Raw genomic sequence first — 15,467 nt, forward strand, 5'->3', positions numbered from 1 at the left:
TTTGGAGGTGTGGGGTATTTTTGGTAACAATGGAAGATTCTATATCATGATGTGATCCGATTACGGACAGCCCAACAGAGAAAAGCCACAGTAAAACTCCAAGATGCAATCGAGACCACTGAAAGTCATTCCCCCCCCGCCCCCGACATTGATGACCATTTACTCATAGAAGTAATCCCATTAAAGTCCAGGAGTAAGGGTTCCACGATCTCGCCCTGTGGTTTTGTTTTGTTTGTTTTTTTTGGGGGGGGGGGGGGAGGGTAGAATTATAAAAAGTGCTCTCCCATCGATTTAGCATGCCTTCACCAGTCCCGCTAAATTGACACTCGCTGCATGGATTGCAGCAGTGCCGATCTACCGGCAAGTGTAGATACGCCCTAAATCCTGCAGCAGTAATTTGTTAATTTATACAGTAAGCAACATTCCCTCCCCCTAATGATTAGTTTAAAAAGAGCAGAATTTGAAAACTATGCAGAAACTGGAAAATAAAGTTTATTTTTAGAAGTAGAACAGAACTCTAGCTTCAGTTTAGATTAGAGTTTAGAAGATTATTCATTATAATTCCCTGATGTTAGACACTCATGACTTGCCACAAAAATATCCTTTAAGACAGGGGTTCTCAGAACAAATTTTTTGGTGGCCACTCTCACGCTTTTTCCTAAAATACTTAATTACCTTTAGGAAAACCAAATACATATGCACATATACATGTCCAGATCATTGTAATTTGTTTATTGTTAGCTAGAAAGTCTGTTATGAAATGTGATATTAACAAACATGCAAATATCACATTCTACAGAAGACTTACTAAGCCTGGCAAGCCCTGGGGGTAAATTAAGCCCTGGATGGAGGGTCGGGGGAGGCAGTGGGGGGCTGGAGCCTGAAGCCCCATGTCCAGAGACCGAAGCCCTGCAGACGGGGCCCAGGGACGGAGCTGGGTTGCTAGGTCCTGCCACTGCACAGCCTGAGCCCAGGGCTGGACCCCAAAGCCCCATGGCCAGAGCCTGCTGCCCTGCCACCGCAGGGCTGATGCCCAAAGCCTGAGTCCCACCGCCCCTGGGAAGGTGAGGAACTCACCAGCTGCCAGCTTCTCCAGCGTTGTGCCTCAGGTATCTCTGGAGGGTGGCAGAGCCCAACCCCTGCTGGCAGCCCCAGCAACCAACACCAAGGTAGTGCAACAGGAAGGGGCTGCTACTTTGCTCCCACCCCCACAATCACAGCCCAGGAGGCTGTGGCCTCAAGAAAAGCCCCTGGTGGCCGCATTTGAGAAACACTGCTTTAAGATGAAATATCTAATACACACACACACACCAGCACTGTGTTAGAAAGGGGGCATCAAGTTCAGGGAGGGCGGGGGCAGAAAGAGACTCACCATTGAAAAAAATATTAAGATGTTGTTTTGTCTTGTCCCCACCCCAGTTGGATAATAAAATAACTGAGCATACGCGAGTTGGATAACAAAAGCAGTTTCTATTCTGAAATACACAAGGGAAGTAAATTATGTGACTGTGGGAAACAAACATTTGAATTCCTGACTTCTGTGTGAAAAAGTCCCCCCCACACACACTATATTACATTTACATGACATTTTCCATCTCACACATTTTACTTTGAATTCCAAAATATTCAACAAATGGAATCCCTTCAAATCCTGGGCTGCATAGATTTACTGTAAATGAACTGTGGAAATCAGTATCCTTGTAAGTGAAACAGAATTTATCATTTACTGACCTGCCTAATGTTGGATTAAACTGGACTGGTCCTTAAGCAATCAAGTAGTGTAAAACACAGCAAGTGACTGCTCTGACCTCGCGCATAACAAAAAGGTACACTGGCCATGCTTTATATGAAGTCAGACTGTGGAACGCTATTTGATTATTTTCACTGACTTATTGCAAAGAGATCTACAACTATAAGCAGTTGTGATTAATTAAATTGTAATTTCAGAAAAGAGCTAAATGTGTGTAGCTATAACATTGCTTTGGGAGCATCAAGCTCTATCAGACTGAAAAAAACGCTCCCAAAATCACAAACATAGTAATGTAGTTTCAAAAGAAACACTGTGTGCTCGAGTTAGAGAGACTTAGGGCTTGTCTACATTACCCGCTGGATCGACAGGCAGCGATCGATCCAACGGGAGTCGATTTATTGCATCTAGTCTAGTCTAGACGCGATAAATCGACTGCCGAGCACTCTCCTGTTGACTCCGGTACTCCACCAGGGCGGGAGGCGCAGGCAGAGTCGACGGGAGAGCGTCAGCCATTGACTTACTGCAGTGAAGACACCACTGTAGATAGATCTAAGTACATCGACTTCAGCTACGTTATTCACGTAGCTGAAGTTGCATAACTTAGATCGATTCCCCCCCAGTGTAGAACAGGCCTTAAATATGCATTTCAATCACACTTCTCCCAAAGATCCACACTGACTTTAATAGGAGATCCACGTGTACGTCTGAGGCCACTTGTGCTGTATAATGCCTAAGAACCGTTGCATATGTTTTACTCAAGTTGCATCAAACAGACAGGCTTTTAATTTCAAAAAAATTCTAATTTTCTACTTTCTACTGCAAATAAAGAAAACTGAAGGAGGCACATCTTTGAAAATATTCAGAAAAGATGGATGAAAAGCCTCCATTTGAGTCAATTTATCCTTTTTGAGGGTTTCACGGGGGTGGGGGCGGGGGAGAGTTGGGTTCCCTTGCCCACCAGGCAACCTTAAAATAGATCTACAGTAGAATAAGCAGAAATGGCATTCCATTACTTTTTTCTTTCTTTTTTTTGCCTTGCTATGCAGATACAGTATAAAAATCGTATTCTATCCTCAGCTTCCTTGTTAAAATTACAATGCATCAGGCAGCATATTGGCCCACTGGGATAGCAGGAAAATTACTGGCACCATATTGGCATTCAGACTTCATTTGCACAAAGGTTTTACAAGCTGTGACAAGCAGTTATAAATCTACGAAGTACAAATGCGGCACTCTTCTCAAATTGCAGTCGAGAAATGTAAAGGCTATGCAGTGTAAGAAAAAAGTTCTTAGTCACCATCCACTATATATTTCAAGAAGGTGCACAATCAAAATAAGTTCACCACAGAGAACCTTTCTTTCAGAAAAAAAAGTATACAGGAACCAATATTTTATTGCACTCTTACTTCATCTGTCTATTTATGTAAGTCCACATTAGTCATTTCAGCATTAGTCACTTTAAGAACCACATTAAGGAAAGCAAAACCTACTGCCAGAAGAAATAAACAGGATTACACACTATCTGGAGAGAATGTCAATTTTGCCAATTGCTAAAGTCACAAAGTAAGAACACTTTTCATAGTAATAAGTGTTGAATAGTCACAGCTAATCCTGTATACTTACAGTTTGCACATTTCCAGTTTAACAGAAACAAAAAACAAAGAACAGAGCATTCAAAGTGCCTTATATCTCATAGCATGCTAGCTAAGAGAAATATATATTATTGGGTTTAATGTAATTCAGAGCCACTCACGGTATAACTTTCTGCAATATGGTATAACTAGCTTGGCAAAATTCAGTTTTTGTATACAACTTTGACTGATAACATCCATGTTTATTTTAAGCATTTTTTTTTTTCAATTTTTATCAATTTACATTTTCACTGTTGCGAGAAACTATGGGGGGGGTCAATTACTTAACGACTCAAAAAATTAAAGCTTTATCGTTGTTAAAACACAAACTGTCAAAATCTCATGTCAAAATATACAAAGTAAATATCCTTAACTTTAAATCCATTAAGCTCTGGAGCAGCGTTTTTCTTACTCTGCTTATTGTAATATCATGTAGCTGACTTCCAAGCGCCCCCTCCTGGCCAGGGGTGCCTTGACATAGCCCTGTTCTGCTTTTCCCTGATTTAGGGTCCTTTTAAGAACTCTTGCTGTTCAAAAGATAGCGCTAACAAATCCCCTCTTGGGGTCCAATTTATTGAATCCTCCAGTACATACTGGCCTTCTACGCCTCAACACTAGAGTGTCTCTCTTCTGATTAATCCAGAACAAAACACAAACTCACAGAGTTTTTATCCCAGTTGGTCTTTATAGGTTATGTCTATGCTGCAATTAAACACCCATAGCTGACCCATGTCAGCTGACTGGGGCTCAAGGGGCTTGGGTTATGGGGCTGTTTAACTGCAGTGCAGACGTTAGGGGTCGAACTGCAGTCTTCCTTACTTTTAAATATCTACACTGCAATTTTACAGCCCAGTAGCCTGGCCTGAGTCAGCTGACACGGGCCAGCCACGGGTATTTAATTACAGTGTAGACATACTCATAATCTCTCCCCTACTTCGTCAGCTTTTCCCCTCCTGATTCAGGAGCCTTCTTGCTCCCCACTGTATCTACAGACCCAGCTGCAGTTTCCTGGGCTTCCTCCCCTTTGCTGCAAGTTCCTGCACTTTTTATCCTGGGATCATCTGATTCAACCCAGGTGTGGCTCATCCTGCAATCAGGGCTGGCTTAGCTCTCCAACCCAGGGGCAAGCCACCCTTTTACACCGATCTGGAAATCTGATCATCAATGGCAATATTTTCTGAAAGACATTTACCAATATGTAATGACAAAAATCTAATTCTTTCAAGCCTAAGTCTGACTAAAGATCAAACTGTGTATTAAGAATAGGAGCGGAAAGTTCTGCTACAAACCTACACATTTAAACAGATTGTCGCTGGGTTTTTTAAGGTTGTGGTTAACACAGTGGCTACTGTCTTGTGTTTATCGTCTCAAACAAATTATAAATAAAAATTCTAAAACAACTTAAAAATTCAGAAACCGGAGAGCAACTAATGCATTTAGGAATATGTAGTAGCTTATAAGAACACAGAGGCTACAGAGGAGTTGTGAATAAATGCATATTTTGGAATGTATACTCATTCTTACAGATCTGCATTATTTACTCAGAAGCTTATAATGGTTCCCTCTGTAGGAAACGTGGATTTTTGACATCATAAAAATTCCTGTGCAATTTCAGTAAGTTTTCTAATAAATCCTTCTTCAATTTTGGATCAATTACCTACTGAACTTTAAAAATTTTGAGCTGTATCAGTCTAGCTGCATTACATTCCTCTTAGTTCCTAAAAGAAACAAAACAAGAATTACGTGCTAAATACTCTCTACAGAAGTGTACTGGAAGTTAGTGCACAACATGGCATCCAGGTGTGAAAACAAGAGTTCATGCTAACAGGTTCCAACACATCACGGCAAGTTCCAACACATCATGGCAAGTTCCAAAATACCTGACCCAAATGAAGAGCCACTTAGTTGGGGCCTCCACTTGTTTGTGTCCCTGTCATCCCGCATTTAAACCGTACATTGTATGTGTCTTCCTAAAATAAACAACAAACATTTGGTGCAGGGGAAGTGAAGAAAGGCAAAGGCAGCCTGTGGGGAAAAAAGGGAAAGGCAGTTTCGAAAGGCTGTATGTGTGTTTGTAGTGACAGACTGACAGGTAGGGGAAAGGATCAGATAGGAACAGCAGGCAGCATTAAGTGCCCCAATGGGGGAAGAAAGCTTCTGTATGAAGGCAATAGGAGCTCACAGGAAGGAGTCAGAAGGTCAGCTACTAATCCAAATAGTAAAGTCACCAGAGCAGACTGGTTTTCTCCCGCTTGCTGGGCCGCTGTGGTGTATCAAGGGAGTCCCTGGTCATCTTGAGCGATATAGGCCAACCAACGAGCCTGGCTCATGAAGAAGAATGGGAGGCGTAAGGCATCATTTCCAAACTTAATTTTTTTTTCCATCATAAAGTTGAAGTTTTCCACAAGAAAGAGAGGGGAAGACCCATAAAACCACATACACTCATGGATCTTTTGCATCCCATGTTGCAACGTCCTGTTTCCTTGGGTCCACATAGCAAGTTATTCCACTGATTGTGAAGCATGAAGATACCAGACACTGGGGACACACAGCCTTGCGGCTGGAAGTCATTTCTTGCCACTCACATTCCATAATCCCACTGAATTATGTGTGTGGATCATCATCAACCATTATCCAGTTGTACATAAGGTGAATTCTTCTTAAAAATTCAGACTGCAGTTTGGAACAGTCTCTGGCTTATTCTAAATGTTATGAGGTAGGAATAATAATTACTAGAGTGGATACAACGCACAATACAACAACTATGTCATCAGTCAGTAATTTATTTTTAAACACATATAGTTTAAAGAGCAGTAGCCTTATGCATTGTCCGTAGGAAGAAAATTTCTTCTTATGTAACCTGTATTCCTTTAGACTAGGGCATCAGTTTTTTTTAAAGATACAGTACATAGCTTAAAACATTAAATGGTACTACAAATTTTTTCAGCTTTAGATTTTTTAGAAATCTAGATCTTTATTCCTGAATGTTAAAAAAATTAAGATAACCACATTTCTAATTCTTCTACCTGTTCTAAGCTCAACCTATGAGCTTCTTATTTGGGATCAGTCATGTTGGGTAAGTAACAGAAAGGCTGCATAGATGCTCTGAATTGGCTTGCTATTTAAAAAAAGGTTATCCCTGTGTGGTTCCAGTCCACTGTCATTAATTAGATCAACCTACAGTTCCACAGAGACTGTGAAAGTCATGTAAGCCTGTAATCTGTCAAGTCCTTCCAAAAACATTGTAGTAGCTCTCTCAGGAAGCCCTTGTTGTGCAAGTTTTGTGCTGTGTTCTGATCTAAATTCTCCTCCTTCCCAGTGCAAATTTCAACATATGCATATTCTCTGGATTAAAAAAAACAATCTACCTAAGAGTTCCACCAAGTGTCATTGAGAAGTTGGGGTATTATTCTTCCTTTTTCCAATCAACTAACCATTAGGTAGTTGGTGCATGCAAAAGAACTCTGGAAGATCTGCAGCTTGCCTTAGGGCTGTGTTAGGTATTCCTTGGTACTCAGGATTAAGTCACCTGTTGCATAGCCATACATCATAAATTTAAGATGATTGGAGTTGGAGAGTTCTCTGATCATTTGTCATCATGTCTACAAAATGTCTTCCTTGTCATATTTTGTCAGGATTTGGATGGTTTAGACACAACAGTCTGCATTTTTCTTTTTGCACATAGAATCCATACCATGAGCTTTCCCCCCGTGTGGATGCCTGTCGCTATTATTTGGTCCTTTCTTATGTTCAGTAAAATGTGTTGCATTCACATCAGTGATGATTCATTTAACTTTTCCCTCTATTCACTTACAGCACCTGCTACAGGATGTGAGAGTGTAAATCTGACCCAAAAAGTGTATCCCGTGCAATGTGCTTGAATAATTTCTTTGACTGGACATTTTATGATCAAATGAAGGTATTGGTGTTGGCATAAAGATCATTTCAATCTTGTCAAGTTCAAGTTTTCGCCTTTTAATTGCTTTTAAGTGGCCTAATCACCAATTGACCTTTGCCTTTTTTTCCCTCTCTCTCATTTGAAGGAGACTGTTCTTGAGTGAAATTAATATTGAAGATCTGCTAGAAGGTCTGGGAGAGGGACTTAAATTGTAAGTATGTTTTGATGGCAATACTGGTGGCACTGAACACACTTCAGTTACGGACTCATAAAAACCCATATTCTGCTTTTCCATTTCAGTAGACTGATTCCTGCAATAGTACATTAAATCTTGAAGAATCCCAAGAAACAGGTTTTCTACATGTTTTGAAATGAAAATGGATCTGTTCTATCTTACTATTTAAAAACTCTCAACAAAAGCATTCCGTTAGAAGAGTTATCTATTTTCATTACATCATTCCATTCAGCAAACTGTTTCCTGTCTCTTCTTTTAACTTTAGGCCCATTGAATCAGATACAATCACGCAATCTGGAGTCACGCATTTGCAATATCAATTAGCAGATTCCACCCTTACTAGTCTTTGAATAAGAAACCACCACCTAGTATATAGTACAGCACTGGGAACACTGGAAAAATGTGGACTATCAAACTAGCTTTATATAAAACCAGATACTAGACTTCCCACCTTCCAGAAGTGCCTAATAAACCAAGCCCCACTTCCTAATGAATCCAGAGCTCCACTCACTTCCCCTTCTGATATCCAATGAGGAGTTTACTCCACCCACTTTCCACACTCTCTTTTGATAACCAATGACTCTACTCTTCCCCTTTCCCCCTATGTTTATAGGTTCCTCACACACAACAAGAATAGTGGTAATCTCATCACTTCCCTTTTATTTTTTTTAGAATAGCAACATTTTTATGTGCAAATCGGAGTTTAACGTTTCTAGTACCTGCAAGGCTACGTTACGTTCATGTCACACTGATAAAACCCATTGGGTTGCATTATTTCTGCAAACAAGCAGTTATTCAAACAACCCACTTTGTGGGATTGAACTGAGAGGATTAACTGAGCCGCTGCAGCTGTAATGCTAGAGCTTTCAGTCCATTTTAGCACTGCAGCAGAGCAACATGACCTGACGCACAATAGATAGAGATAAGCCAACCTCCCAACAAACACTGGGGAGCAATTACAAGCAAGGGCATACTTCCAAACTCCCAGACTGGCTAAATAGCTGTGTCCCTTTGGGCTGGACACTAAACAATTAAAACGCCCTCTCAGGAGAGGACGATGGGGGTCTTCTGTCAGGAGCTGTCCAGAGGGACACACCAACACACCAAAAGACTCTGCAATAAGTGTCTGAAGATCTAGACCTAGAGAGTAAGCCTTAGGGAGAGGCAGCTAGGCACACAGATTGGTTTGTTGTTTTAAGATCTGTTTTCTCTAGGTTTCATTCTAAATAAGTAATATTTTGCTTTAAGAAGGCTGTCTGGTCACTGATTACCACTGTCATTGCTCTTGGAGGGAACAGATGCACAGGCACTGAAGAGAAGTCAAGCCTGCTGAGGTAATCACAGTTGATCACAGGGGAATGCAGCCCAAGGGCTAGTCTGACAATGGGAAAATCATGCGATTTCATCCCAAAAGAAAGGTGAAAACTAGAGGCACAGTACCAGAGGGGAACGCACTCAGAGACCAGGAGAGGTCAGAGATCCAGTTAACCCATTCACTGTAGCCGCCAACACACATTCACATCCAATATAGTAAAAATCTTTAGGCTAACGTCTGCAGCTCTTACATTTACATTGACTTCAAGGAGAATTTTCAGAGATATGACATTTAAAGACTGGAAAGTGCTTTGAGATACACTGATGAAAAGCACTATAGAAAAGCTAGGTATTATTATTACACCATATTTTTAAAAATAGACTCTTTTTATACTAATCAGATGCTACATTATACTTCACATCAAAGTGTTTCTCAGTCATAGGAATGCACAAATTCATCTGAAAACAAGAAGTGCTTTTCTTTGTTACTCCTATTAGGAAGCCAAACGATTTTTAAGTGGCAAATAAAGTTTGTCCCAGGTTATGAACTCTGCATATCTAGTTTTAGCCCACAGTGAATGTACTAGTTAATAAATTATAATATTTGTATCTCCTAATAGCTTTGAACAGAACTATTATAGAATCAGTGTAATTCATCTAAAACCCAATTCTGCCCTCAAATACACAGATGCAAAAAGAACTGGGCCCCTTAAATAGGTTCTCAATTCAATAGTATTTCTTCAATAAGAATTATACATATCTATTAAATATTTCCTTCAAAAATGCCTTTTAAAAGTATCTGTTCCAAACTCCTTTGCAACAAAGCTTCTTGCATAATAAATAACTTTCTAGCAATGTTTGCATGCAGAGTAGCAACACCATTTGCAATGCTATAAAATTCTGTCAGCACTTCCATTATAAACCCTTATTTGTTGTTTCTACTTGCCTATAAAAAAAAATTAGAAATCAAATCACTCTGGCCTGAAACTTGGCACATAATTTGAGCCAAAGATTACATTTCTCCTGTAACAAGTTTCCAATCCGTTTGACTACTTGATCTCTTCAAGTTCCTGATGTTTTTCTGAGTTCCTATATAACTTCAACTATCTACAAAGCTTCAACCAGGACACTCCACATTGAGTGAAACAGCATATGTTGAATATAGTGCATTTCGTACCACCCCTGTCATTGGTAGTAGGGCAAGTCTCAAACAGGTTACGTGCAGGTCAGTAGTCTTGCTAACATCACAGATGGTCTAACAAAGTGGAAACTGAAACTAAGGTCTTGTTTACATGGTGGGATAACATGCCTTATGAGGGAGGGTGATTTCTAAAGTGCACTAACATGTTGCACATTAATTGGTCTATACAGAAATTGCTGGTGCGCACTAAAGGTTTCCTAGTGTGCTTAAATGTAGTATTGTTTCAGTGCTACATTAAAGTGCACTAGGGAACTTTTCGTGTGCACAAACAAGGTCTGCACAGACCAATTAATGCGCAACGTTTGAGTGCACTTCAGAAATAATACCCCTACCCCATAATGCACATTGCTGCTCTGTGTAGACAAGCCCTGAGTTGGGGTCTGGACCATGAGCAGCAGTGGTGAGCACACACCACAGATCTCTTGGGACTTCACCGCTCAAGCTCTTGTAGATGAATCCGAATCTAAATTTCAACTGCAGAGAGCTCAAAAAGCCTTTACCCACATCATCATTGCAGAAAGTCCGCAACTGCAAAGAACAGCAGTAAACTGAATCAAATGCTTTAAAAGTATATGGTGGAGAACAACTCTGCATGGGAAGAGAAATGGACTAGATGAATCAAAGTCTTCTGTCTCTAACTGCTGAAATGTTGTATAAAATTACTGTAATATCTTGCAGGATGTTTAGGCAACATGGGTGAGTCCTATGATTCTCCATGTTTGAGGGTGGAGGTCTTTAAAAAAAATCTGCAACCACGTGATAGAAATAAACGAGCAAGTTTGTATGAGGAGAAGAAAGTGTATTTGTTCAAGTTTGATCCAGTAAATAATTAATGAGACTCTATTGAACAATATTTTGCATTTAACACCTGATACTGAGAGGTGCCACATATATTCCTCAGATGCTAAGCAGAACTGGATGAAAATCCATTCTAATTTTCCAGGGGGGAAAATCACTGATATTTCAAATTTTTGAAAATTTTCAGCCATTCTATAAGTTGGTCAAAAAACAAAGAAATATTGCGTGGAAGATTTCACAGACATTTTGCAAAAAGGTTCATTGGAATTTTGAAAATGTTGGACTAGCTCTAATGCCAAACACCCTCATTTTCATTGACGAGAAAGACAGTGGCGTAAAGCAACTCACATTGGGGCCCTTCAATTGTTAGTGGATTTTAAGCATTCAGTATAAGAACTGAAACAATGATTTGCACTTCAGAACACATGACTGAGCAGATCTTTAAATAAAATGGGAGAGAGAAATTTAACGTTAGTAACTGAATACACTGAAATTATGTATAAGAATGAGTTGTAAACAAAACAGAAACTTTAGCGCAATTAAATGCAAATAAACATTTGAAGTTTTTCTATAAATGTATTGCTACTGTTTTTTTGAATGGGGCTGTCACAGTGGATAATAAGCATTTGCTAAAGACTGCAGAACTGGGGCTTTACAGTCACATTTTCAAAAGTGATTTAGGAACCAAAGAGCCTAAGACTCATTGAAAGTTAATGGAAGTTAGGCTCCCAAATCAGCCAGGCAGTTTTGAAAATATTACCCCTTGTTTCTATCCCTGCAGGAGTAGGTTGGTGCTGTAGGAAATATAACTTGTAAACATTCCACACACACAACTTCTAAAGAAAGAAAAATAACATGAAAAACCTCTTTGCTGTAGTGCATGCAGAAGTAAAAGTGAAGACATTTGTTTAGTGAAACTAACATAGACCAGTTCAGCCAGAACAGCAGCATTATGTTTCACAGTACACTGTTGCTAAAGAAGATAACTGTACAACCTATGAAACTGCCAGCATCATATTTTGTGTAAAAAAAAAAAAGTAATTATTTCATTTTCAGTAATGTGTTTAGCATGGCACAGTGGAAAAATAACTCCAGAGTATTTTTTTAAATAAAGGTACATGGTCCTCTCAAAAGGTCATTGAAAAATAAAACCTCTAAACAACATAGAGCCTCTGAATCACTGGTTAATACTAATTATAATGACAGGTTTCCAAGTAGCAGCCGTGTTAGTCTGTATCCGCAAAAAGAAAAGGAGGACTTGTGGCACCTTAGAGACTAACAATTTTATCTGAGCATAAGCTTTTGTGAGCTACAGCTCATGTCATCGGATGAATGCAACCGATGAAGTGAGCTGTAGCTCACGAAAGCTTATGTTCAAATAAATTGGTTAGTCTCTAAGGTGCCACAGGTCCTCCTTTTCTTTTTACTAATTATAATCTATATCCAAATCAGAGTTTTTGTCAATGTGTGACACTGATCTCCGTTGGGATGGCACAGCCAGGGCTCTGGTACACCGGTCTCCCACTTCTTCTTAAATCTATTTTACTGTGATTAATTTACACACTGCATCTGTCAGATTTTCTAATCATTCTTATCCTTGAAAGCATTTCTCTTGATTGTTACAAACTTCTCCTCCTCATGCTTTTAACGCTCACAAAGCTGTAGCTCTGATAAAACTTCATTTGCCGTTGCTTACACCCCAAGCCCAGCAATGCATGCTCTTCTTACCGCTCTGCTTTAACCATAGCAACGCAGGAACTTAACCTTTTTAAAAGATACTAACACCAGGGGAGGAGGGAAAAGATGAGAAGACAGAAGCAAACCCAAGCTGCATTCAGACAGCGCCTGGGAGAGCTTCCACCTGGAAACCCCTGCGGAGGATTGAGTTTGGGTGGGAACGAACAAAAAACAAATAAAAGAGGGGGCTTTGCCCGCAGCAGCGTGCGGGTTTCGCGGCCGCCGAGCCGAGCCAGAGCGCTGCCCCGCGCGGGAGATAACAGAGACGAGCCGCCGGACCCAGACAGCCCTGCAGAAGCGGCGAAAGGGACGGCTGCACACCGGAGGCACCGCGTCAGGCTGCCAGAAGAAGCAGGCAGGGGAGAACTTGCTCTGCCAGCGCGCGCGCCGCTCCCCCGGCTCCCGGAAAGCCGGGTGCCAGGGCGAAGCGAGCGCCCCGGGGGATTTACACGTCCCCGGGACGTTAGCCGGCACCAGCCCAACTTTTGTTCCCCGAAGTTTACACCCCCGTAAGGGCCCTTCCCGCCTTGGGGCAGGCGCCGGCGCTGTCCCCCAGCGAGCCCCCGGCCGGGACCAGCCCCCCGGGCGACCCCCCCTGCCCGCGCCCCGCGGCAGCGGCGGAGCCACCTACCTTGGCGGGTCCCGGGGAGCAGCGGAGTGTAATCCTGCGGCGCCCGCCGCCTGCTCCGGAGCCCGGAGCGCCGCCCTTCCAGCACCGCGCGAGGCGGGGAGGGGCAGGGAGCGGGGAGGGGCGACGGCGCATCGAACCCGCACCGGGCCGCCCCCCCGCTTCCCTTCTCCCGCTCCCGGTCGCCAGCCGCGCGATGGGGCTCGCCGCTGACTGCGCCGAGCAGCCCCCCGCCCGCCGGCGCTCTGGGCCCCCAGCGAGGGGAGACCTGCTCGGCGGGCCCCCCCCCCGCACACACACACACACACACACACACACACGCGCGGGCTGGCGGCGGCGAGGGGCCAGGGCTTGCAAAGGGCCGGGGCCAGCGCGCCTTCGCGGGGCTTTGCCCCCACGCCGGGGCGCGGGCGGAGCGCCGGGGCAGGAGGCTGGGTTAGGGTCGGGGGAGAAGACGGGCAAACGCCCGGGTGCCCTGCAGCCGCCGCCTGGGTGGGCAGAGGATGGATCCCGATGGGGGTGAGCCTGGAAACGGCAGCTGCTGCCACCCCCCCCCCCCCCCACAGCCCGAATCCCGCTTGAAGGGTGCGGGGGGGGGGGGGGGCGTGTAAAGGGCCCTCCAATGAAGATACTTCGGCCGGATTGGGGAGAACTGGGCGGGGGGACTTCAGACGGCAGGAAACTTGCTCAAGTCCTTCCCCGCGCCTTTCACGAGCTCGGTCTCCCTGGTTATTTCTTGTCGCAGTCTGGGCTGAGCTGCGGGCGTTTCTCCGTCCCGGTGCCTGCGTCTCCGGCCCTCGGCATCCCTTCGCGCTGATTGCCCTCCGCGTGCGGGTTTGGGGAGGGAGAGATGGGGGTGGGGGGGGGTAGAGAAAAGGGAAGTCGTTGCTTTTACTAATCGTTCGTTTTATCACTCAGCAATCACCGGCTCGCCTGCTGCCGAAGGGCCCGTTTGCTTTTTTTTATTTAAAGCCACGCAATTGCATCCGAGCCCCGTGCTTTGCTCTCTACGGAAATCACGGTTCCTGGCTTGCGATGTGGCAAATGTGAGCACCCAATCCCATGCTGATTTCGCCCTGGTAAACAGGAGACCGGGACAATCCGGTGTTCCAGCCGGGTGCCTTCCCCTCCCTCCGGGTACCAAATCATTCTGCACCCCAGTCAGACCGGTCTTTCCTTACCCAGTGCCGCCACCCCCAGCAGCCGTGTCGATGTCGTCCTTCGGCACGGAGAGAGACTTAAAAAGAAGCGCACAGCTATTTTCAAATAGCAAGAGGGTTAATTCCTTTGAGCCCCTGGCTGCACATTTTGAGGGGGGGGGGGAGGAGGAATAACTAGACTCTGCCTCCTGCACGATAAAAAGTAAAACCTCGTTCGCTTTGCATGTTCTGGTAAAAGCTGATTAGTGCTGGGAGGGATTTAAGGCAATTGAAAGTCCAGGGGCAGCGGCGCGAGGGAAGCGTTACTAGAATTTACCGGCGCTATAATGAACCGACTGCATTAGCCAAGGTGGTGCAACATGGACAGAAGCAAGAAGGGCATGTCTGCGGGTGCCATGAGGAGATTGCCTTGTGGGGGCTCATGTCTTGACTCTCCCTTCCTAGACTCCGAGCAAACGGAAACCTTGATATTTACAAAAACCGTGACTCATCCAGGCTTAAATAAAAAGTCCATCGAATTTCTGGGCTGTCCCCCCAGAAAAATAAAATCAAGTTCATGGGTGTCACCTCACTGTGGGAGCTGGATGGAGGTTTTATTGAATCTGGCTCCGGCTGATTATGCTTTTATAGTAATGGTGCCTGTAATTAAGGCTGAGCAGACTTCTCCATTAGAAATCCTGTTTGAGGGTGTTATGCAACTAACAGTAATAACTTTTCTATAATGCTTTTCACCCTGTGGTGACTGTGGCTTTAAGAGCTGAGCTTTCCCTGCCAGAGTGCCAGGGCAGAGCACTATGAGTGTCTTGTTGTCCACAGCCAGTTGGAACCCGGCACAGAATAAAACAGTTCTCTTACAAGCACCTTGAGGCACCCAGTGATCACTGAACACTCCATGGTCCCACACACTGGGCAGGATTCCAAAGTACAGTAGGGTAAATCTGGGCTGGAGTAACCTCTGCTGGAGTTATACCAAGAATTAATTTGGCCCTGTGACCTCAAGGGGAGTTTATATGAGCACTGATTGCAAGTTTAGAATCTCTGTGTAAGGACGGTCCAGCACTGAAAGGCAGCTGCCTCTGAAATGAAATGCAGCAAAAACACTACAACACAATGAT

The 15,467-nt window shown here is 43.6% G+C and overlaps 1 protein-coding gene across 3 annotated transcripts in view; it reads right to left on the bottom strand.

The window, feature by feature from the left end:
* The window catches only part of CNTN3 (contactin 3), a 246,970-nt gene extending 233,663 nt beyond the window's left edge, over nucleotides 1-13,307 (bottom strand). For 2 of the 3 annotated variants that reach the window (XM_037905324.2, XM_043551777.1), the window contains exon 1: nucleotides 13,196-13,307. The gene's annotated coding sequence lies outside the window, so the exon portion shown is untranslated. The remainder of the gene's footprint in view (nucleotides 1-13,195) is intronic. The other variant, XM_043551776.1, reaches the window with a different exon arrangement.
* Nucleotides 13,308-15,467: the final 2,160 nt, after the last annotated feature.

The sequence above is a fragment of the Chelonia mydas genome, chromosome 7, assembly GCF_015237465.2.
Source record: "Chelonia mydas isolate rCheMyd1 chromosome 7, rCheMyd1.pri.v2, whole genome shotgun sequence".
Classification (NCBI taxonomy): domain Eukaryota; kingdom Metazoa; phylum Chordata; order Testudines; family Cheloniidae; genus Chelonia; species Chelonia mydas.